A 23,071-nucleotide genomic window follows, 5' to 3' on the forward strand; every position below is an offset into this window, starting at 1 on the left:
AGAGCAAGAATATCAGGAGGTGATTGAGGAGTACGAGGAAGAGGTCCTCATATAGGAGGAAGCCTCGGAGCCACCGGTGATTGACATAGCTGACAATCCGCCTACCCAAGGCAAGCCCTAGTGCATAACCCTTATTTTGAATAATCACTAGATATATATAGGTGATGTGCATTTACGTTACAGGCTTTTTGTTGAAACTACATGCATAGATATACCTACCTATGAGTCCTTCTAGCTGAGGTCGAGTAGCTGCTATGCTTAGGTTTTTTGGAAGCGTGAGTAACCTGCCGTTACTCATAGTAGTTGATTATTATTACTGCTCTCATAATAAAATGGTAAAAGGAAAATAGAGACCGGGCAGGGATATGGTATGGGTATTGGTGGGTGTAATAGGTTGTGTCGTGATATGGTATGGGTCCAGGTCCCCATAGCTTGGTTACACTATTTTCCCTATCCGTGTCGGTTAAGGACCGTCCGTTGCTATGGATGGTAGTCATGTCACACACTTATTATCCTGAGCACATACTTGCTTATGGGAGCGGAAAAACTTGTCACTTTCTTGTCATGGGTTCTGGCTCTTTCCAGACTGACTGATTGGATGTGAGGATGGTAGAGGTCTAAGCACCGCACGGAGTCCGGGACTTAGGAGCGGGGGCTTGGAGTCCAAGTTTGGATGGGGACCTGGACCCCGTGACGGGAGAGTGGTAGGTTGGTCTTTCTTATGCCTGTGGTACAAATGGGGCATGTGTTTTGGGATACCCAGCTGGAATACATTGGTTCGCGAATCACAGCGTGATGTGGTATGGCATGACTATGATCTAGCACCACAGTAAGAACTAGAAGATGAAGGATGATGAAACAATCTGATTGCTCAACCCATGCTTGAAAGTAGAATAGGTGCTTACCTAGAATGGCTAGCTAATGAACCAATCATGACCGCTAATAAAATGAACACATAAGGATTCATGATTAGTAATGCTTTCCGCTAAAAGAAAACCAGCAAGCCATAAAGCCTATCATATCCTTTGGAGTCGGGAAACTATTACCACTAGTCGGGTAAGTCTTGTGAGTATATTGTGTACTCAGGGTTTATTTACCCCTGTTGTAGGTGCAGCTTAAGGATGGCTTTTGAGTGGAGGATTCTTCTGGTGGGCATAGATGGATCCTTGTATCTTATCGATAGATGTTTATTTTAATTTCGATGTTTAATTTCCGCACTCTGAACTCTGGTATTGTAATAATTTATTTTTAAGAACTCTTGTTGTATGAAATGGACTAAGTATTATAAGCTCGTTCTTATTATTGGATTCTGGATAAAAATGTGGATTATTCGGGTTCTCCATTGGGGTGTGCCCAACGGAACTGCCGATGTAGCTCCCTTCCGGGGCGCTTACTGTCTAGCGGAAGACGAGCACCTCCGTGAGTGTGTTACTTCGGGCGGTTCTGCCATAGCTAACGCCATATGGAAATTGGTATTCTGCACCCACCCCGAGGGGGGGAACCCATGTCCTGCAGGTACTAGTGGCTCGGCCCACCGATCGAGGACAGGGGCGTGGCCATGGGTTGTTTTCGTGGAGATCGAGCCAATGGTGAAGACGGGAGCGCCCGATGTTGTGAACGCAGGGGCGCCAGCCGAAGGCATGGCGAAGGAGGGGATCGGTGATGGAGAATGTGGCATGCGGATTTGGTGGATGGGCAGTGGGGCGATTGTGGGTGAAAGTGTGGTGTGCGGTGGGATGGTAGGGGGAATAGCCGGCATCGACAGGGCCGTTATGCCGTAGCCCTGCAAGCCATAGGGGAAAACCGGTGGGAGGGTGGCGGCGGTGGGTGGGATTCGATGTGGGAGAGGCACGCGGAGATGTCGGCGACGGGGCGTGCCAGGTACGCGATCGCCATGGCCACGGGATCGGACGCGGGTGCGGAGGATGCAGCCGGTGGCGCAGAGATGGTGGGCGGCGACGAAATGGCCGGTGGCGGCAGCGCCTTGGGCTGGATCATGGCCGTGTCATCACCTGACATAGCTGATACCAGATTCATAGGATCTGAGATCCTGCCAGGGTTGTTGCGAAGATTGTAGGGATGGAAGAGGAGAGGGAGAGGCTTAGGCAAGCGGCAGCGACAAGGCGCCTTGGTGACCATGGCGCGGCGAGCGAGAGAGAGAACACAGGGGCTTCAGGCGAAGCCTAGCAACCAAAAATGTTGCTCTGCTTGATTCATTCAATCACTGTTGCAGGATATTTATCCTTCCTCCTGAATTCAAGGTCTAAACACTCTATTTTAAGGAAATATCAAACGAAAGGCTAATCTGGGCTATGAGCCCCCTAATGACCAGCGCCATCCTAGCCACTCGTGGCTGTGTGCCTGGAGTCCCCCCCCTCCTGTCGGGGGATGCATATTCTTTTTTCCTTTCTTTTTTTTTCTGTACATATACATGCTATCAATGGCGAGAAAATTGCATTTTTAGCAGCCCAAACAATGCCCTTTGCAAAACTAGCATCCGAAACATTGTTTTCGTAAAAATAGCAGCCAAAACATTTCTTCTTGTTTTCTTTACCATTTTTGCTTTTTTCTTCTTTCTCTTTATTTCTCCTAAAATCTGGATGAATCTGCCCCTGTGCTAATTTTCGTGTTGAACCTTAGTTTAGGCGTTTTTCGTGTTGAACCTTAGTTTAGGCGTGTCTTTCGCTGAGGAATAAACTGCATGTCGGGAGGATGGCATGTATGGTTTTGCATTAGTACAGTGTAGTACCAAGAACATACTTGAGTGTTACAAGGAAAATACATTCTTCTGAGTGTCGATGGCAGTTCCTGGACTCCCTACTTCTTACAAAGGCCTGTTGAGAGATCTTGTGGTTCATACACTGAATGCTTTTCTTACACTGAATATGAGAAAGAAACTCCGTTGAACTTTCATATTCTGAATACTCTACTGCACGCCAATGCTCTGTACTAGGAGCAAATGTCATATTGTGAGTATTCACAATCAACCCATATAAATGACAGACTCTATAGCCGTGTCGGAAAGGCTAATATACACTTCATACATCATGTTACATTGTTACTCGAGAAGAAAGGAAAACATGTGCCATCCAGGAGCAGGATCCCCGTGGGAATCCTGCTGGGGTTTTGCAGTATGTACTGTTTCCCACCGAACCCACTTCTATCTTGCAAGCCATTGCAATTCTACTAGTAGCATACTCTTTTTTTTTTTTTTTGAGAAGTACTAGTAGCATAATCTTGACTGACATTCACAGATGATATAGCATACTCTCTTCTGGGTGTTGCCACAAGCCTAATGACACACCCGGGATACTTTTTCTCTCATCAATCCTAGTTATATATACATCTTTTACAGTATTTGGTGAGTGGTATGCAGGCCCAATCTGCCGTCATTGTAAAGGAATATGGAAAAGGAAACACATGCACTTAGTTCATAATAGGTATTTAGAGCAAAAGTCACTGACGAAGTAGCAGTTTCTTGTGGACATTGACAAAATGTGTACATGTTATCTGTGCGACACCACTTTGATGAGCAACGATCACTGATAACATATAGTAACAAGACCAGCAAGTACTAGTAAGCCAAGGTGCCAAACAAACCTAGGTTCCACAAGATTACATACACAAAACAACTAACACTTACCTTGATGTGCTAAGGATAGCCTAAACCATACTGTATAATTAGGTACCGTAGAATATGCAGTACCACCAAGTTGTTTGTGCATGACATATTGCACCTCCTTTATAGCAACCAGGCACCTTCAAGTCAACATAGTATCCTGAAAATATGGAACCACCTGCTGATCCAATAATCCAGTTTCAATAGAATAGCTGCTGCAAATCCCACTCCAAAGCCCACACCAACAAAGAGAAACAAAACAACATCGACACCATGAGAGGAGTTTTTCAGATGTGTTTCACTTGGAATATCCGAAGGGCCACATTTTTTGGATAGAGGGGGTCCATAGAGTCCTGCATTGCCATCAAATGAGCTCTCCTGGAACGTCTCGAATTGACGTGATTGTGGTATCCTTCCATCCAATTGGTTATTGCTCAAATTCAAGATGCTAAGGAAGGTGAGATCAGTTAGCTCTTGTGGAATCTCACCTGATAACATGTTTGAAGACAAGTCCAGGGATTCCAAAGCAATTATGCTGCCAAGTTGGGGTGGAATTTCTCCCGTGAAGGCATTGTGAGACATGTTAAGTACATGTAGTGAAACTAGATTTCCAATCGACATAGGAACACTACCTTCTAGTGCATTAACTGATAGGTCTATTGATGTTAAGGTAGTTAAGATCCTTTCAAAGCTCATGGTGAACCCTTTGTATGATATTGTGACTAGTAAAGTACTCCTATGTTTGGATGATATATGATATCTCCACTATTGTTATCCTGCCTCATTGATTTCAAATTTTCAAACCATTGTGGATGCAATTTTCCAGAGAAATTGTTTGAGGCCAGATCAATGATTTGCAAGCTTGAGAAGTGTTCTCTATATTTTTCATCTTCAAGATGACCTATTGAACCATGGAACTTGTTGGATCTCAAGACAAGTACACGAAGATTCAAAAGCCCCCCTAGCCAGGATGGAAAAGTGTCTGATATTTCATTCCTTCCGAGGTCAAGGACCTCTAAGTCAGTGCAATTATAGAGTGTCCTTGGAAGCTGACCTTCAATCTTATTGCCATTCAAATCTATTGTCTGGACAGGACATCCATTTGGAATATTGGAAGGTAGCATCCCTTTGAATTGATTCTCCCTCAAATTTATTATGCTCAGACTATTTTCCATCAAGCATCGTGGTAATAGTCTGCTAAAGTTGTTATACGACAAGTCGAGGAGTCCCAAAGGTGAATTACAAATTGAATCTGGTAAATAACCATTTATATTATTGTGTGACAACTTAAGATACACAGTGGAGCTAAGGTATAATGTGAAGTTTGGAAGAAGGGAAGAGAAACTATTATTTGAATAATCCAATATTTCAGCTGATGAACTTGGCAAAGGAATCGGCCCTTGAAGTCTGTTGGAGCTAAGATTGAAATAGCCCAAGGTATTACTGAATGGGATAACATATGAATTGAGTTTCATGCCAGTGAACATGTTGTGTGAAAGATTTATCACCATGAGGTCATAATTCCATATCCAACTTGGTATATCCCTGCTGATTTTATTATTTGAAAGGTCTACGTGAGTCATGTGCTTGGCACGTGTTATTAACTTTGGTATTTTTATCATATTGCAACTAGCAAGTCCTAGCTCCACAAGCTGATAGAGATAGGTAAATGAAGAATTATTAATACCTTCCCCTTCTATTACAGTCAGCTTATTGTATGATAGAAGTAAAGAAGCGAGGTTCTCTCCCCATGGTGAAGCAAGATCCACTGAGCCCATTATGTTGTTGCCCTCAATATTGAGATCCGTCAAATTAGGGAACACCAACAATGACTGGGGAATTTGCCCTGACAGATAATTCATTTCCAAGTTTACACTTTTCAAGCATGAAGATGAAGCATTGAATTCATGTATCGGACTAGAAAGTAGGTTTTCTGAGACATCTAAGTAGCTTAGAGCTGGAAGAGTGAAAAGAGATGTTGGGATTTCTCCTGCACAAAAAAATAAATTTAGTTACATTGTGGATGCTACTAGCTAGACTAATAAAATTCAATGCTACAAAACCTAGTTTTATGTACACCTGTTGAAACTGTACGTGTGGAAACTTAGGCGCGTTTGGTAGGAATTCAGATTCTCATAGAAACGTTTAGGATCCAGATTCTCTCTGGAAACGCTTCAGGTGAAGAATTAGAATCACTTTATGAAACCATTTGGTTTTGAGAGCCTAGATTCTGATTCCTACAAAATGTTTTTACAAAAGAAATCATATTAATGAATATATGCTTCAGAAAAGTTCCAAACTTTCTATGTACAAAGAACAACTTAAATACAATTCATTTTAATTTGTTGCACTTAAAGAGGTTTAACTGAAAAAAAAAATCATTGATGAAAGGAGAGGTAGAAACGGAATCAGTAGAAACTAGGATGTTGCAGTTTGGAGGACCCACAAAGGAAAAGAGACGGAACTGATTTGTCTATCCAAACGCAGCCTTAACTAGCCTTACTTCCTACTGCAGCAAATAGTGGTAGGAAACTAAATATAAATAGAGCAAAATAGGAACTAAACCATACTAATACGTTTTTTTGTCATTTATTTAATTTTTTATTTGATTTCTAAAATGGTACTGACCAATGTTTCTAATTTGGTTTTCAGGTTGGAAAACTGAACTGACCTAATAAATTCTGCATTGTTATATGCATCACAGAAGGAATGATTTTGGACCAACCCAATAAAAAATAACGCTATATATAGCTATAGCATAACCACTTGAATCCCTCCCACTTTGCAACCGCCACAGCACATAGTGCACTGCCCCTACCAGGAGATACTATGCTTTCATCAGCAATTACATTCTTCACAAAACAATGAATGATGCAAATGGAAATTTAGTCCTAGTTTATCCTTTCACGCTCAAACTTATTCAATACATGTTTTCATAAGGTTTTAAAGAACCGAATTTCTAAATCAATGCGCTGGCTCCATTACTGTTGTTCATTACAAGACAAGATCACAAGAATTAGTACAGAAAACACAAAGTAAAAAAAAAACAGTGCAATTTTAGGAGTTACAAATAGTAAGGAGTGAGCTTTTGTAGGAGCTTCTACAGAAACTAGGTGTAAATTTATGAGCGAGCAAGTGAACTGTACCACTAAGATAATTTCCTTCAAGTCGCAGCTCAGTCAACTGAGTCAAATTAGCAATTGTACTTGGCATTCTGCCGAAAAGACCAATAAGAGGTAGTACCAGTGATTTCAGCTTCTTCAGTGCACCAACTTCATGTTGTATTGGCCCAGAAAGTTGACAATCCACAATGGACAATCTTTCCAGGTTGCTCATATTCCCAATTGCGGATGGTAGTTTCCCAAGTAAGTCACAACCTTCAATAGTGAAAAACTTCAAATTGCTAATACTGGCAACTGCTTTTAATGCTTGCGTTGTGAGGTTGCTATTGGAAATTGCTAGCTTTGTCAAGTTTTTGAGATTTCCAATGGAAGAAGGTATTGTCATGGAGAGGTCAGAGTCTTCGATGCTCAAGCTTCTCAGGTTTTTGATGCCTTCCGACCAAGAAAAAAGTGACAACAATTGTCTTGGTGAATCTAGTTGTATCACGGTCAACCTACGCAAGGATGCAACCATACCAAATGAAGAGAGGAAATCCATGGAAATAATTTCTCCCCATCAATAGCCAAATCTGTCAATGCCTTGAAATCGCTTAAATTGCTTGCTTTAATGATATAGGTAAAGTTGGTCGCATCTATCCTCAGTGTTTCTAAAGCAGTGGCATTAGAAAAGCTTGGCACGTGGCCTGAGAGATTTGGATTCCTGGACAAGTCGAGCACCCTTAGATTTTTTGATAGAAACATTCCTCGAGGAAACCACCCTTGAAGATTAATACTGGACAGTTGGAGCACTCTTAGATTTGGAAAATTTTATGAGAAACTCAGGAAATGGACCCAGGGTGATACCATCATTGAACCCGATGAGGTTGATCACGGACAGAGACTTCAACCTTGAGAGAGAGCTGTCAATATGACCTTGGAGGCCGCAACCCTCCAAGCTAAGAACCCACAGATGTGGCACAGATTTAGCTAGAGCTTTGAAGCAACCTTCTGCGGATGGAGATACAATCATAGCAAGATCAAGGTAAAGCTCTCTCAAATTGCTGAGATTTGACACTAGGGTTTCGAAATCAGGTAACCAGAGGTCATTATTAGATGCGCCGCTGATGGTACAGTCATCATCAGTACAAATAATACGTTTGGAAAGATCCAAGTAGACAAGGTTTGTGAGGTTGCTAATGCCAATAGGTACGTCACCGCTGATTTCTGAACTGGAGAGGTTGAGGTATGCAAGCAAACTGAGTCTCTCGAAACCAAGTGAGGAGATGTCATAGTTCCTAAAGTTGTTCATGCTCAGGTCTAGGACCCTAAGGGAGGTGAGATTAAACAGCCCTGGGTGAATCATATTACTGTTCAATCCAAACCCAGCGAGGTCGAGGGCAGTGACGACATGGCCTGAGGAGGAGTTGCGGCAGCTGATGCCCTCCCAGAGACAATAGTCTGTGCCTGCTTGCCAAGACGGAAGAGTGGTGGTGGATTCCAGGTCGTCTGGGAACCTGGCGTTTGGGTGGAAGCTGAAAGACTGCTTGAGTTTAAGCAGATCGTCGTTAGCCTGATCTAGATGGCATAGGGAAGGAGCAGAGTGGTGGGTGAGGTTGCCATCATCAGGATGGACGCCGTAGGCGGCGAGTGGGTGGAGCTGTACTATAGCTAGTAGAGAGAGCACCAATAGTGCCTAACCAATGGAAGCTATTTCTACTATGCTGGTAACAGTAGGATATAGAAGAAAGATGATCTTTGTTCGGGGCTCCAAAGACGTGCATGCACTTATATATTCGCAGTGCATGCATGCCGTGATGATGGATCTTTATTTGAGACTTTAACCAAGTCTCCCCAGAAGTCATTCAGAAAAGAAGTTGATACACCCTATTCGCTGATCGTATCAGCCATGATAGAGTGTTTTTCTCTCACAATAAAATAGCATCAGCCGGCTTATAAGCCATAGAAACGATCAAGCGAACAGGGTGATAGTCTTTTCCAGGTCATTGGCACGCATATAATAGTATCCAACTGCACACGGCATGCATGTTGAAAAATCATGTGTGATGGAGGTTTGTTTGGACATGGCTATATATATCTTTGAAAGCGCACAGGAAATGGTCGACACACAAACGTTGTCTCAATTATTTCAGTGGACATTTTTTTTTTAAACAGAAGCTTTTATTAAACCAAAGAACAGTACATCGAGTTGATACACAGACTTTGGAACGCTCCCTGTCTTTGCCTGACTAAGAGTCACACAACATAAAAGGAAACAAAAAAAAAGCAAAACTAGTGACAGTCAATCCGTAGACTAGACCGCCACCTAAACACTTCTGCTATACTTTGCATATCCCACCGCCGGAGAATATCCCAAGAACGGAGTCCATGGTAGCGGCATAAATAACCTACAAAGGAGAATAAAATTTTTCCTTTTCAAATTAAAAATAATGGCATTCCTGTGCAACCATATAGACCCAGGCAATCACTCCTGCTCCAAAAAGAACTAAAGATTTCAACTCTTTCTTGAAATCATACATCCAACTACTAAACATATGCGATATACTTTGGGGTTTTGCTAAATTCAACGCTATGTGAGCAACGCTCCAGACCGATCGCGCAAAACGACAATCAATAAACAGGTGTTGAATTGTCACAAAAGCAACGAGTTTTGTTTCCTTGCCATTTGTGCTTAATAAATTATCCTTAGTTAACACAACACCTCTGGTGAGATACCACAGGAAAATTTCAAACTTAAGGAGACCTTTCAATTTCCACGGTCTCTTGTTAGTATTTGGTATTGGAGTTTGTATCATAGCTCTATAAAAATGATTTCCCGAGGACCATGGTGCAAGGACCAATGAAATTCATCATGACCTTGTGATAATTGAAAACTACACAAACGAGTCTGCAAATTATTCCATGAAACTAGTTTTGGACCTAATTAAATCTCTCCTCCAAGAGATGTTCGGAGGCATTGAAGCGAGGACTTCTGAAATGGATACAAATTTTTGTCTAGCAATGTTATACAGACCCGAATACTGGATCATCCGGATCATTGCCTAACCATTTATCCTCCTAGAATCTGATTTGTGATCCATCTTTTACTATACATGAGCCGTTCCTGAGAAACTCATTCTTTATCTTTAAAAGACTTGCCCAGAAATGAGAGTCTCCTTGTTTCCTTTCAACTTGTACCAGGGGTTTTGATCCTAAATATTTATCCGTATCACTGGACATAGCCAACACACATCCATTATACCGATACGAATTTGTCGGTTTCAAGGTAGTGAAATTGTTTTGTATATGGAACTAGCTAGCTAGGTTAACTGTCCTGATGAACTCCTGATTTCCATCGTATTTGAGACGGCATTTATCTAACTGTAGATAACCTTTCAGCGTTGCGGACTTGCCGTACCTCTTAATTAGCTGCAAGTAGCTAGTAAAAGTTTGGTCACTTCAAAAGGGACGCTGCCATTTCAACGTTCCCAGTATTTAATTTTCGTGTGCCGTGGGCTGTAGGCTATTGCGATTTCGAGGCTTGATTGGTTTTAATTTCGATAGTTACCCGGCGGCCACTAGCTGATGCATGCAAGTCCACAAGGCTTACGTAAGCACTTACGTACAGAGGATCGAGACGTCGCAAAAACCAGATATTAATTCCCGCCAATACACAGAGACCTCCCAGCGCAGATAGATAAAAGGTTTTTGCTAAAGTAGCACTGCACGATCGAGGACATTGTAATTTGTAAGCAAATCAACATTACAAATGATCTTTAGGTTTCGGCTGAAGGACCGACTGATTTAGCTAGAAGAAAAGAGAGATAAACGCTACTACAGAGCACACGATCCTTTGCTGACCCATCACTGCCTGCATTGGCGGAGCAGGCGAAACTCCACGCCTAGGGTTACTGTCCAAGACTCCAAGTGCCTAAGCAATTTATAATGGATGGACCCACAAACAACGGATAGAATGTACAATTTAGAAGATATTTTAATTCCACACGTATTTGTACAACAAATTAACATGATAAAAATATGATGTGATACAAAATAAGTACCTAATTGTAGATGACTATTTGTTTCATCCCTAGCTACCTATATCATATCATCTAATTAGCAAGTGAATCTGAATCTATACATGAATGTTTGAACATTTAAAATTACTAGCCGATGCCCGTGTGTTGCTACGGGGCTCTGAGAATCTCAATTTTCGGATATATCCGTTGGTATTGGCAATGACCAATCCTGAAATTTTTGGATTTACTATACACCGGTGCTCCAAACATATATTTATAATAAACCCTTAAAACTACATAAGATGAGCAAAACCAAGAACAAAGGTCAATTCACAAATGCACTAACAGAGCACAACCTCACTGAAATATATTGATTTTTATTATAATAGTTTCAGTTTCAAGGGCTTACTGAAACCAACAAATTTTGTAAGCGGGTTTTGGATATGGCTAGATATCCTAGGTTGCAAATCCTGTTAGTGACGTTTTCTGAATCCGTCACGGATTAAAGGATTTCTTGTAGTGATATGACTTAATTGAAATTTGATGGTAAGTACGTATGACTTAACTGAAATTTGATGTTAACATGCTATGACTTGACTGAAATATGATGATAAGTAGCTATGACTTAACTGAAATTTGATGTTAACTTGTTATGACTTGACAAAAGTTTGATGATAAGTAGCTATCACTAGTACAGAAACGGGCTTTACTCCAAATTGGGAAACCCCTTCAGTCCCGGTTTCCCAACTGGGAGCACGAATCCGGGACTAAAGGGCCCCTCCTTTAGTCCCGGTTTCTCGCCCGGGACTAAAGGTGCACCTTTAGTCCTGGTTGGTAAGACCAACCGAGATTAAAGAGGCCTCCTGGCCTGGCCACGTGGGGCGGCCCTTTAGTCCTGGTTGGTATTACCAACCGGGACTAAATGTTTCCTTTTTTTTCTTTTTTTTTTGTTTCTATTTTCAATTGATGATTCGTTTTGGTTTTCGAATAGGTTTTCAAATACGCATTCTATGCTGCTAGTAATATACGTATTCTACACGTTTATAATGTTCGAACATTTTGTACAAACTAAAGTACGAAACTAACGTATATATTACATGCATATACATATATTGTACGTTATTTTATGTACATATAATATGTGTATATATATATATATATATATATATATATATATATATATATATATATATATATATATATATATATTACAAATAAAGCTTGCATTGTATATTCTATCATATCCTTGGGATAACAAATTCACTCCATCTGGTTTGGCTTCCATGTTTCGTTGACGTCATTGTAGAACTCGCCGGCGGGGTTGAGGACCTAGTCATTAAGAAATCCTGCTATGGTCTCTTGAATTGCTTTCAGTTGATCACGTCGTATGAGTTTTTCCTTCAACCATAGAGTCTTCAATAAAAGTTAAAGAAAAAGTATTAATATATATATATATATGTTGGTCACGTGATTACTTATATATATGAGCAACAAAAGAAATTGTGAATATATGAATATATTTATATAACGTACTTTGAGGATCTCTTCAGGAGTTCTTTTTGCGTACGCCATGATGAACTCGCAAACATAGTATCTACAGTAGTTGTTCCCTGTTCTTGCCTCAGAACCCACTTTTACGAGAAAAAAGATCCGGTGAATTGAAAACATGCATGGTGTTAATTGAATTATATATAAATGTAGCTAGTACTTAGTTTGTGTGCGATTACATCCAGTGGCGCTTTGCAATGTTTCATGTGGTGTTCCTCAATGAAACTTTTCCAAACACTACGCCTAATAAAATAAAAAATTAATTTGGCCTTTAATAATTGTTGCAGTTAAGAGATCGGGGTATATATAGTTGCTAGAGAGACCAAATTACCCTTGGATAATATCTATCATGTCTTGGTACTCTGTTTGCTCTGTTCTTAACGAGTCTAAGATGCTCAACCGACTATTGGTCATATCGATGGCCATCAATATCCAGTGATTGCTGCATATGTTTTATACATAAATATGATCGACATTAACTAGAGTCAACATATATATATGTATGGGAGATAGCTTAGCTAGTAAGTAAATAATTCAACAAATGTCCATATGATCGACATTAATTATTTAACACTCACTTGAAGTTGTAGGGGAAGAGTATGTTCTTGTTTTGTTGGTTCACTAAGAACCTCATGAGATTTTTCTCGAGTTCAGCTTTCCATTGAGGCGGGGGGTTAGGGTGTTTGAATACGACATTTGGATCAATGAAACCAACATCATTATCCTTTCTCTTTCTGAGTTCTGTCATCTCATATCTGCATATATAAAAATATAGTGTGAGGATATATAATTTATATATATACATGTAGCTTTATATATATACACTTTAATAATAGAAAATAATCACACTTACAGACAATAGCAGCTAATGAGACTTTTGTCGAGAGAGTCCAGGTGGCATAGTTGGTGTAATTCTACAAACTCGACATATATAACGTCATCGCCACGGAAGTAATGTTGGTTTCTAACTCTGATAGGAACAAAGGCCTCTCCCCGTTCACACGCCGCCCTGTACCACTTGTTTAGCAGGTACATTTGCGTACCCAGTTCACCTAAGGCCTCAGGGTTGTGTAGACTTTTTCCATGTTCAAATTTCTTCCAAGGATCCACTTTCGGAGCAGATGGTCCTTTAGCGAGCACTTAGACAAGGTTCAAACCAATTTCCTCATAAAACCGAGCCAGCTCCTTAAAATCGACGTCTAAGTCTAAGTTCGAACCATATTCATTACGAACGACAAGAGGGGGAACTGATTCTTGCGATTGTTGTCTGAGTTGTGCAATACCTTTCCTTGGTCTAGTTTTTTTCTGCACCGCCTCAAATGACTTGGTGAGAGAGCGGTCGTAGTCCGATTTTGGCAGGGTCTTTTGAGATTTCCGCTTTTTCTAGTCCACCTTTCTTAGAAGATCTGGAGGTAGGTAGAAGTATGGTTTCTCCGGGTTCTCCCTCGCTTCTCGTTGCTTTTTCACTTTTTCAAAGAAACTGTCTACATCTTTTTGTACTGTAGCATTTAATTCCTTTTCACTTTTCTCGTAAGATAGTTTTTGGGGAATAACTGGATTAGATGAGGCTTTCTTCTTTGCCGGCTGGTGGGCCAACGGCTTCGTTTGCGGGGCAGACCTCTTAGGAGCTGGCTTCTTCTTAGTCATCAAGGGAGGCGGGGAAGCCGTTGGAGACCTCCTTGGAGGCGTTGGAGACCTCCTTAGAGGTGGCGGCGGTGGCGGCGTTGCCACCTGATTTCTCGGAGCACTATGATGATCTGGAGATTGGATAATTGGACTTAGGTTGGCGGAGACCCTGCTGTGTGAGTACAAAAAAAATAATTAGGTATAAAAAATTGTTATTTTTAATCATGCATGTCAATAGAAAATTAGTGAAAAATTTTTTGTTTACTTTTGTCCACACCTATTGTCTGGCAATTGAGGAAGCGGCGGTGGACTAGAGACCCCGGGAATAATGATGTAGCGCTTGCACCATAGTATGAATGTCTTCTCTGCTTCTCCTAGAGTCTTCTCCCCATCATCTCCTGGAATGTCAAGAGCCAGATCACTAAAACCTTTGTTAACTCTATCCACTGAGACGCTAATATATCCAGGTGGTATTATTGCCCCATGGATTCTTGGTGTCTTGGTAGGATCTGGAGGAGAAAAAACACCGAGAGCCACCATGATTGTGGCATTCTCCTTTGGAATATGTAGCTCACATGATGTAAACGGTGCAGTGATGTCATCTACAGGGAAACGTAGCATTGCGTCATCTTTATTTGGCAACTCCGTGGAAGCGCAGCTGTTTTTCAACTGATTAGGGGGGGCTAATATTAATGTTGATTCCTAGATCTGATGCCTGCCTTTGGGCACTCATTGCTATTTGCACTTGCTTTATGATTTCGTCCTGCATTCTAGCTTGCATGTTTTTTTTACACTCTTGTGCTTGAAGCAATGTCTCCCGTGACTCACAAACATATTCCTCCAACCTGCTGATCTGCGCTGTTTCCTCATCCTTCCTTCTCTGTCGGCTTCTGTAGGTATCTCTGTCATTAGGGAAACCATGCTCCCAAGAAATGTTCCGTCCTAAACCTCTTGTTCGGCCACTGTGTTCAGTAGTCCCAATGGCATACGTCAGTTCATCCTTCTCTCTATTGGGCATGAACGCACCAATAGCTTTAGCTTGTAGAGCATAAGATAATCTTTGTGTTGCTCTTTTGATTTTTGGGCCATGAACCAGCTTCCCGGTCTCTAGGTACAGTCTTCCCCCATGAGCGAAAAACCAATTCTTCGCGCGTTTGGGCTAATTAAGTGATTCTGGTGTGATACCCTTAGCAAGAATGTCTGCTTCCATTTTTTCCACTTGAGAATGATAGTCGCGTAGCCACCAGATCCCATGCCATGGTGGTATACCTTCTATCGAGCATTCTCTTGGTTCCTTCTCACCTGTTCCTTACCCTCTTCCGATGTCTTGTACTATACAAAATCATTCCAGTAGGGCCTCAACTTCGCAAGCGGGCCCCTAGTATTGAAATTGGGCGTTAGGTTCTTCTTGACGTATTTTGTGTATAGAGATTTCTTCCAAGTCTGGAATTGTGTGGCCATCTTCTTCATAGCCCACTTTTGAACTAGCTCCTTCAATTCATCATCGTTGATATCATCATAATCATCCGCTTGCAACGTGAAATGTTGACGGATATCATCCCAAATTAAATTCTTATCAAGATCAGAGACAAAACTAACACGAGGCTCGTTGATCTTTTGCTTCCATTCACGGGCACTGATCGGAAGTCTGTCCCTTACAAGACACCCACAGTGTTGCACGAATTTCCTTGATTGTGGACCAAGTGGTTCGCCTGTCTCGATATTGAATTCTGATATTATGTAGCACCCCTCCAATGGCTTTTTTGGGCCTCGAATATTTTTGCTTTTTGCCATTGTGGTCGTTGATCCAGAGGGCTACGTACAAAAAAAGAATAAATAAATATCATGTGTACACATAATAGATGATAGATATTCAAATATCCATCAAATTATAACTCAAAAACATGTTTGAATAAATAACTATCTGTACTAGTTGACCTTGTTTACGTGATCATCTCGGCGAGCATTTCTCCACCGGATGGCACCGTACTTGGCCAAGGAAGAGCTCCAATTCTACGATGAAGGGAACACGGTCTTCCACGACCGTTGCCGCTCTCCCTCGTAGAATCAAAGCTCCTCCTTGATGTCCGTTACCGCTCGGCAGAGAACATGCTCGCCGAGCTAAACACGGTCCGCAAGTTCAACTAGTACGGATTTTCTACAATTTTCTAACTATTTTCTAAGTTTTTCGTTTCATGGAAAAATTAATTCTAAAAAATAAAAGGCATGATTTCTAAGTATTTCATTTCATGGAAAAATAATTCTAAATGACCTGCTCGATATCGGCGAGCTCGCGGGCATTTAGGTTGCCGAGGATAGTAACATTTGTGACATTTGTAGGTCTAAAGTTATCAAATATCCATCAAATTATAGCTCAAAAACATGTTTCAATAAATAACCATCCGTACTAGTTGACTTTGCTTACGTGATCATCTCGGCGAGCATTTCTCCACCGGACGGCACCGTACTTTGCCAAGGAAGAGCTCCGGTTCTAAGAGGAAGGAAACACGGTCTTCCACGACCGTTGCTGCTCTCTCTCGTAGAATTGAAGCTCCTCCTTGACGTCCATTACCGCTCGGCAGAGAACATGCTCACCGAGATGAACACGGTCCGCAAGTTCAACTAGTACGGATTTTCTACAATTTTCTAACTATTTTCTAAGTTTTTTATTTCATAAAAAGTTAAAATAAAATGTTTAGTCGCGGAGTCCATAGAAATGACCATATTTTGACCTAGCAACGCATTGTCAATTGTCATTGCGTTGCATTGCACCCCGGACCGCAACAACGCAACGAAAACTGTCAGGCCGGCTGTTCGGGCTCCGATTCTACGAATGAAGTGCACAAGATAGCAACACAACTGCAAAACCATGACCGGCAGAGCTAAACGATGACTGATGCCTGCCTGGCGCTAGCGATGGAAGCGAGCCACACCACTGGGCACCACAGCCACGTGGAGTCGACAGCACGAGTTCTCCGCCATCCCGCACGTCGTGTTTTTAAGTGTTACAGAAACTCAAACATACAATGCTACTGACAGGAACATATAAGAGAAACTAATTACAACATAAAATCTCGGCCGTGCTCTAGTGAGGCACATACAAGGCTCGGCCGCACTCCGATGAGGCAGCGCACGTGGGGAAGGCTCGGGCGAGCTCCGGTGAGGCAGCGCGGGGAAGGCTCGGCCGCCCTCCGGTGAAGCAGCGCGCGCGGGGAAGGCTCGGGCGAGCTCCGGTGAGGCAGTGTGGGGAAGGCTTGGCGTGCTCCAGTGAGCACGAGCGAGGTGGGGGGTAGGGATGAGGACACCACACGCTCCAGCGAGGACGAGCGTAGCGCGCTGGCCGGCCAGAGAAGAAGCACGCTGGCCGGTCGGAGAAGAGGCGCGCTGATGAGGCGAGGCTAGGGTGGTCGCCTGGGAGCGGCGGCACTGCTGGATCGATCTGGTGGAGAAGATGAGGCGACGGCGTGGCGGAGACAGAGAGGAAGAGAACTAGGGCGTGGTTTATAAAGGGATACCTTTAGTCCCGGTTGGAGCTACCAACCGGGACTAAAGACTCTTTAGTCCCGGGCTATTATTAGAACTGGGACTAAAGGTCTGAGCTTTAGTCCCGGGTGTACCCACGACCCGGGAGTAAAGGGCATTTGGGCGGGCCACGAAAACTGCAGCTCTACCTTTAGTCTCGGATGGTTGATCCACCCAGGAGTAAAGGGGGATCTGTCCCGGCTAGTGGATACACCCGGGACTAAAGCTCCACCTTTAGTCCCGGGTGGTTGATCCACCCGGGAGTAAAGGGGGAGTTACATTGGCTTTCTCCAATTACCATAAGTTTTTTCCTTTTTTATATATTTCTTTTATATAAATATACAGAGAGTTATTAATTGCCTAATAAATAAAATATTATCCAAAAAAATTATATAAAAAAAATTCTTGGACTTGGTTTTGCATTATTATACGCAACAAAAATTTATAAGCTAAACTCTTTTGTTTTACTGTATAAATATTTGACATAGTGTAAATAATAATTACAATTTACACCATGCAAAAATATACTACTTAATTAAAATCATTAAAACTATTGTTTTTCGACAGGAAATTAGTTTTCACATCTTATTAACGTTCATCATTTGGTTTTTCATCACACATTCTCCATAGGAAATCCACCGTCTAGCAGAAAATTCATTTAAACCGTAGAAAATAAGAAAACACGACAAAAAAATCTGAAGTCATAATTATTACATAATAGGTCTAATACATCACTATATATATCAAGCGGGCACAGTAATGAACGTCTTCTTAACATATATCCCTTGGTTATGATCGCGCCGTAACCATGGAGTGTCCTCATCATTTAGCTGGATGCTTGGGTCTTTGTTCACTGCGAAGGGTGGAATTCGGTCATCCTTTTCATAATCTTCTGATATGTCTGACTTGTCTTCAATTCCGACAATGTTTCTTCTCCCTAAAAAGAACTATGTGGCGCTTTGGCTCATTGATTGGGTCGTTGTTGTTTTTCCCTCTCTTTGGTTTTATAGCCATGTCCTTGACATTATACACCTGATTTACATCCTTGGCAAGGACGAACGGTTCGTCTTTGTACCCAATATTGTTGAGGTCCACGGTTGTCATTCCATACTGGTTGTCGACTGCTACCCTGCCTCCAGCCGCCTTTACCCATTGGCATTTGAACAGAGGTACCTTAAAAGTAGGTGCATAGTTTAGTTCCCATATCTCCTCTATGCGGCCATAATATGTTTGCTTATTTCCATTAGGGTCGGTGGCATCTATGCGGACACCACTATTTTGGTTGGTGCTCCTTTTATCTTGGGCTACTGTGTAAAATGTATTCCCATTTATCTCATACCCTTTGTATATGAGGATATGCCACGATGGCTGCCTAGCCAACAAATAAAGTTGCTCATCAATACTCTCATCACCATGACATTCTTTTTGCAACCAGTCGCTGAAAGTTTCCATGTGCTGACACGTAATCCAAGCTTCAGACTTCCCTTGAAACTCGGATCGGAGCAACTCTTTATGTGTCTCGATATACGGATCCACCAAAGAGGAGTTTTGTAGAACTGTGTAGTGTGCTTTATTAAAATAATTGTCCTGCATACCAATATATGGTTTCTTCCATAGTGTCCCCTTTCCACTTAGTCTCCCCTCGTGTCGCGATTCAGGAACACCAATCAGGTCAATGTCGGGAATAAAGTCAACACAAAACTCAATGACCTCCTCTGTTCCATAGCCCTTAGCGATGCTTCCTTCTGGTCGAGTACGGTTATGAACATATTTCTTTAGGACTTCCATGAACCTCTCAAAGGGGAACATGTTGTGCAGGAACACAGGACCGAGAATGCTAATCTCCTTGACTAGGTGAACTAGGAGGTGTGTCATGATATTAAAAAAGGAAGGAGGGAACACCAACTCAAAGCTGACAAGACATTGAACCATATCATTCTGTAGTTTAGCTAGATTCATTGGATCGATTGCCTTCTAAGAAATTGCATTTAGGAATGCACATAGCTTCACGGTGGCTAGACATACATTTGGAGGTAGAATTCCTCTTAATGCAACGGGAAGCAATTGTGTCATGAGCACGTGGCAGTCATGGGACTTTAAGTTTAGAAATTTCTTCTCTGGCACATTTATTATACCCTTTATATTCAAGGAGAATCCAGATGGTACTTTGATGCTTGCTAGGCATTCAAACAAGCTTTCCTTCTCTTCTTTGCTAAGAGTGTAGCTGGCAGGACTTAAGTAACGGTGTCCATCATCTGTCTTCTCTGGATGTAGGTTGTCTCATTCTTTCAAACACTACAGGTCTTGTCGTGCTTCAAGTGTGTCCTTAGGCTTCCCATACACACCCATGAAGCCTAGCAGGTTCACACAAAGATTCTTCGTCAGGTGCATCACGTCGATTGCGCTACGGGCCTCTAGGACTTGCTAATAGGGTAGCTCCCAAAATATGGACTTCTTCCACATGGGTGCGTGACCGTCGGCATCGTTCGGAACAGGTTCGCTGCCATGTGCCTTTCCAAATACTACTTTCACATCCTTGACCATATTGAGTGCATCCTCACCAGTTCGGTTGCCCGGCTTGGTCTGGTGGTCTGTCTTACCTTTAAAATGCTTGCCTTTCTTTCTTAGGGGGTGATTCACAGGAAGAAATCGACAATGGCCAAGGTACATGACCTTTCGACATTTTTTCAAGAATATACCTTTAATGTCATCGAAATAGTGCGTGCACGCATTATATCCCTTGTTTGATTGTCCTAAAAGATTACTTAGAGCAGGCCAATCATTTATTGTTACAAACAACAATGCTCGTAGGTCAAAGTGCTCCTATTTGTGCTCATCCCACACACGTACACCTGGTCTATTCCACAAAAGTAGAAGTTCTTCAACTAGTGGCCTCAGGTACACATCGATGTCGTTGCCAGGTTGCCTTGGGCCTTGGATGAGCACTGGCATCATAATAAACTTACGCTTCATGCATAACCAGGGAGGAAGGTTGTCGATACATAGAGTAACAGGCCAAGTGCTATGACTACTGCTCTGCTCCCTGAAAGGATTCATACCATCCGTACTTAAAGCAAACCTTAAGTTTCTTGCATCATTTGCAAACTCTGGGAATTCTCTATCGATTGCTCTCCACTGGGACCCATCAGCAGGGTGTCTTAACATATTGTCTACCTTACAGTCTTCTTTGTGCCATCGCAACAACTTTGCATGGTCTTTGTTTCTGAACAGACGTTTCAAGCGTGGTATTATAGGAGCATACCACATAATCTTGGCAGGGATTCTCTTCGTGGGACGTTCGCCCTCAACATCACCAGGGTCATCTCGCCTGATCTTATACCGCGATGCATGACATACCGAATATGCATCTAACTTCTCGTACTCCTCGCCACGGTAGAGGATGCAGTCATTAGGACATGCATGTATCTTCTGGATTTCTAATCCCAAAGGGCAGACTACCTGTTTTGCTTCGTATGTAGTGGCGGGCAATTCGTTATCCTTCAGAAGCATCTTCTTTTGGATTTTCAGTAACTCCTCAAATCCCTTGTCAGATACACCATTCTTTGCCTTACATTGCAGCAATTCCAGTGTGGTACCCAACTTTTTTTGCCCCGCATCACAAGTTGGGTATAGCAATTTCTTGTGATCCTCTAGCATGCGCTCGAACTTGATCTTCTCCTTTTTACTTTCGCATTCTCTTTGTACGTCATGAATGGCCTAACCAAGATCATCAGCAGGCTCATCTTCTGCCCCTACCTTTTCTTCAGCTTCCCCCATTGCAGTATCATTGAAGGTCCCATATTCAGCAATAATGTCATCATCGTCCCATTGTTCTTCTTCACCTTCTTCTATTACAACCCCGGTTTCTCCAGCTTCGTCCAACAAATATAGTTTGGCATGAAACCTGACTTCAACAAGTGTGAATGAAGACTCCTTGAGCTAGCATATTCCTTCAAATTCTTACATATGGCACATGGGCAGCATATGAAACCATCGTGTTTGTTTGCCTCGGCCACACGTAAGAAAGAATGCACGCCCTCAATGAACTCTTGGGATCGGCGATCAGCATTGTACATCCAATGACGTCTCATCTGTATTACATGACATACATACCATATTAAAACCTAGAACCTAATTAGTTAATCATACGACATGCATGCCACCACACAAGGTATTAATTTATGAAAGTCTCGCTACAATGTAGACAATCCCAACTACTACTAAAAAAACTAAAGCTAAAATGCACTTCAGCAGCATAAGGATTTCGCGACCAATCCCAACTAAAACAGACAGATCATGCGTTTGTTCAACATCTATGGGCCGCCGTAACCACCTGTGAAAGAGAGTTTTGCATGTGTTCAATATACTCTTCCTCCCAGTACCAGCCTGAACATCCAGTGCCATCCCACTGAAATTAAAACAAAAAATTAGAACTTTAATCACAATCATCTTGAAAATAAGTATAAATTAACCATAATCATCAAATGCGGTAAAATAACTCAAATTGTGATCCGGACACTTGTAGAAGATACGGCCCTTGTTGGGACACTCCTTTCTCACCCGGTACTCCATCACAATCTTCTCACACTTGCCGCATGCAATGAGAGGGAGGTCCGGCCTCGGTCGCTTTGTAACCCGATGAGAGGCCGAGGACCCGGAAGCAGTTGCCATCTACTCTCTATACTCATTTTTAATATAATATAAATTTCTCATTTTATAAACAAATAAAATTAAAAAAACTCTAAAATTCTCTATATCTCTAAAGCATGAAGTGTGCTATGCATGCTAGAAATGAAAGCTCAATACTAGTTTTGAATAACTACTTTAACCTTCCTTCATCCAAATATGCAAACTTTAAAATGATTTTGAGCTTAAATGGCTTACAAATAAAAAAAATCTACCATAAAAAACCACATATATCTAGTCCACAAAATAAAATAAGCTACTGATGAAACATGAGAGTATAAAGTTGGTAACCTTTAGAACCGAAGAATCGATAGAGGAATGGAAGAAATCTTGTGATCACCGATGATGAAGAAGAAGAGAGGCCGGCGATGAAGCAAGAACACTGAGCTCGAAGTGGCTCAGGCTCAGGGAGGAACAAGGGGTATATAGGAGGGGACCTTTAGTCCCGGTTATAGACAGAAACCGGGACTAAAGGTCCCTTTCTAGTCCCGGACGGAGCCTCCAGCCGGGAGTAGACTTTTACTCCCGGTTGGAGGTACAAACCGGGAGTAAAAGTGAACCTTTAGTCCCGGTTGGTAGCTCCAACCGGGACTAAAGGTCCCCTCCAGCAAAAGCCTGGCGCAGTAGTCGTTGGGCAGGGACCTTTAGTCCCGGTTGGAGCTACCAACCGGGACTAAAGGTTTCTCTAGTCCCGGGCGCGAAAAATACCCGGACTACAGCCAAATTTCGAAGTGGATCAAAGGTCGTTTCTCTACTAGTGTATGACTTAACTGAAATTTGATGATAAGTAGCTATGAATTAACTAAAATTTGATGATAACTTGCCATGTAGTGTGATGATACATTTGCATGGATGAAGTGGCACTAGTTATCTTGTTCTCCCCTTCTCGTATTGAGCCAGTTCTCTTAAGCTGTTTCTTCACCCAAAAAAACTTGATATGACTTAAACTAAAA

At 42.0% G+C, this 23,071-nt stretch overlaps 2 pseudogenes; both read right to left on the reverse strand.

Moving 5' to 3' along the window:
* Positions 1 to 3,766: 3,766 nt before the first annotated feature.
* LOC136465044 (receptor-like protein Cf-9 homolog) lies at positions 3,767 to 5,202 on the reverse strand (annotated as a pseudogene).
* Positions 5,203 to 5,811: 609 nt separating this feature from the next.
* Positions 5,812 to 9,107, reverse strand: LOC136465045 (LRR receptor-like serine/threonine-protein kinase GSO1; annotated as a pseudogene).
* Between the last annotated feature and the right edge of the window lie 13,964 nt (positions 9,108 to 23,071).

The sequence above is a fragment of the Miscanthus floridulus genome, chromosome 7, assembly GCF_019320115.1.
Source record: "Miscanthus floridulus cultivar M001 chromosome 7, ASM1932011v1, whole genome shotgun sequence".
Lineage (NCBI taxonomy): Eukaryota > Viridiplantae > Streptophyta > Magnoliopsida > Poales > Poaceae > Miscanthus > Miscanthus floridulus.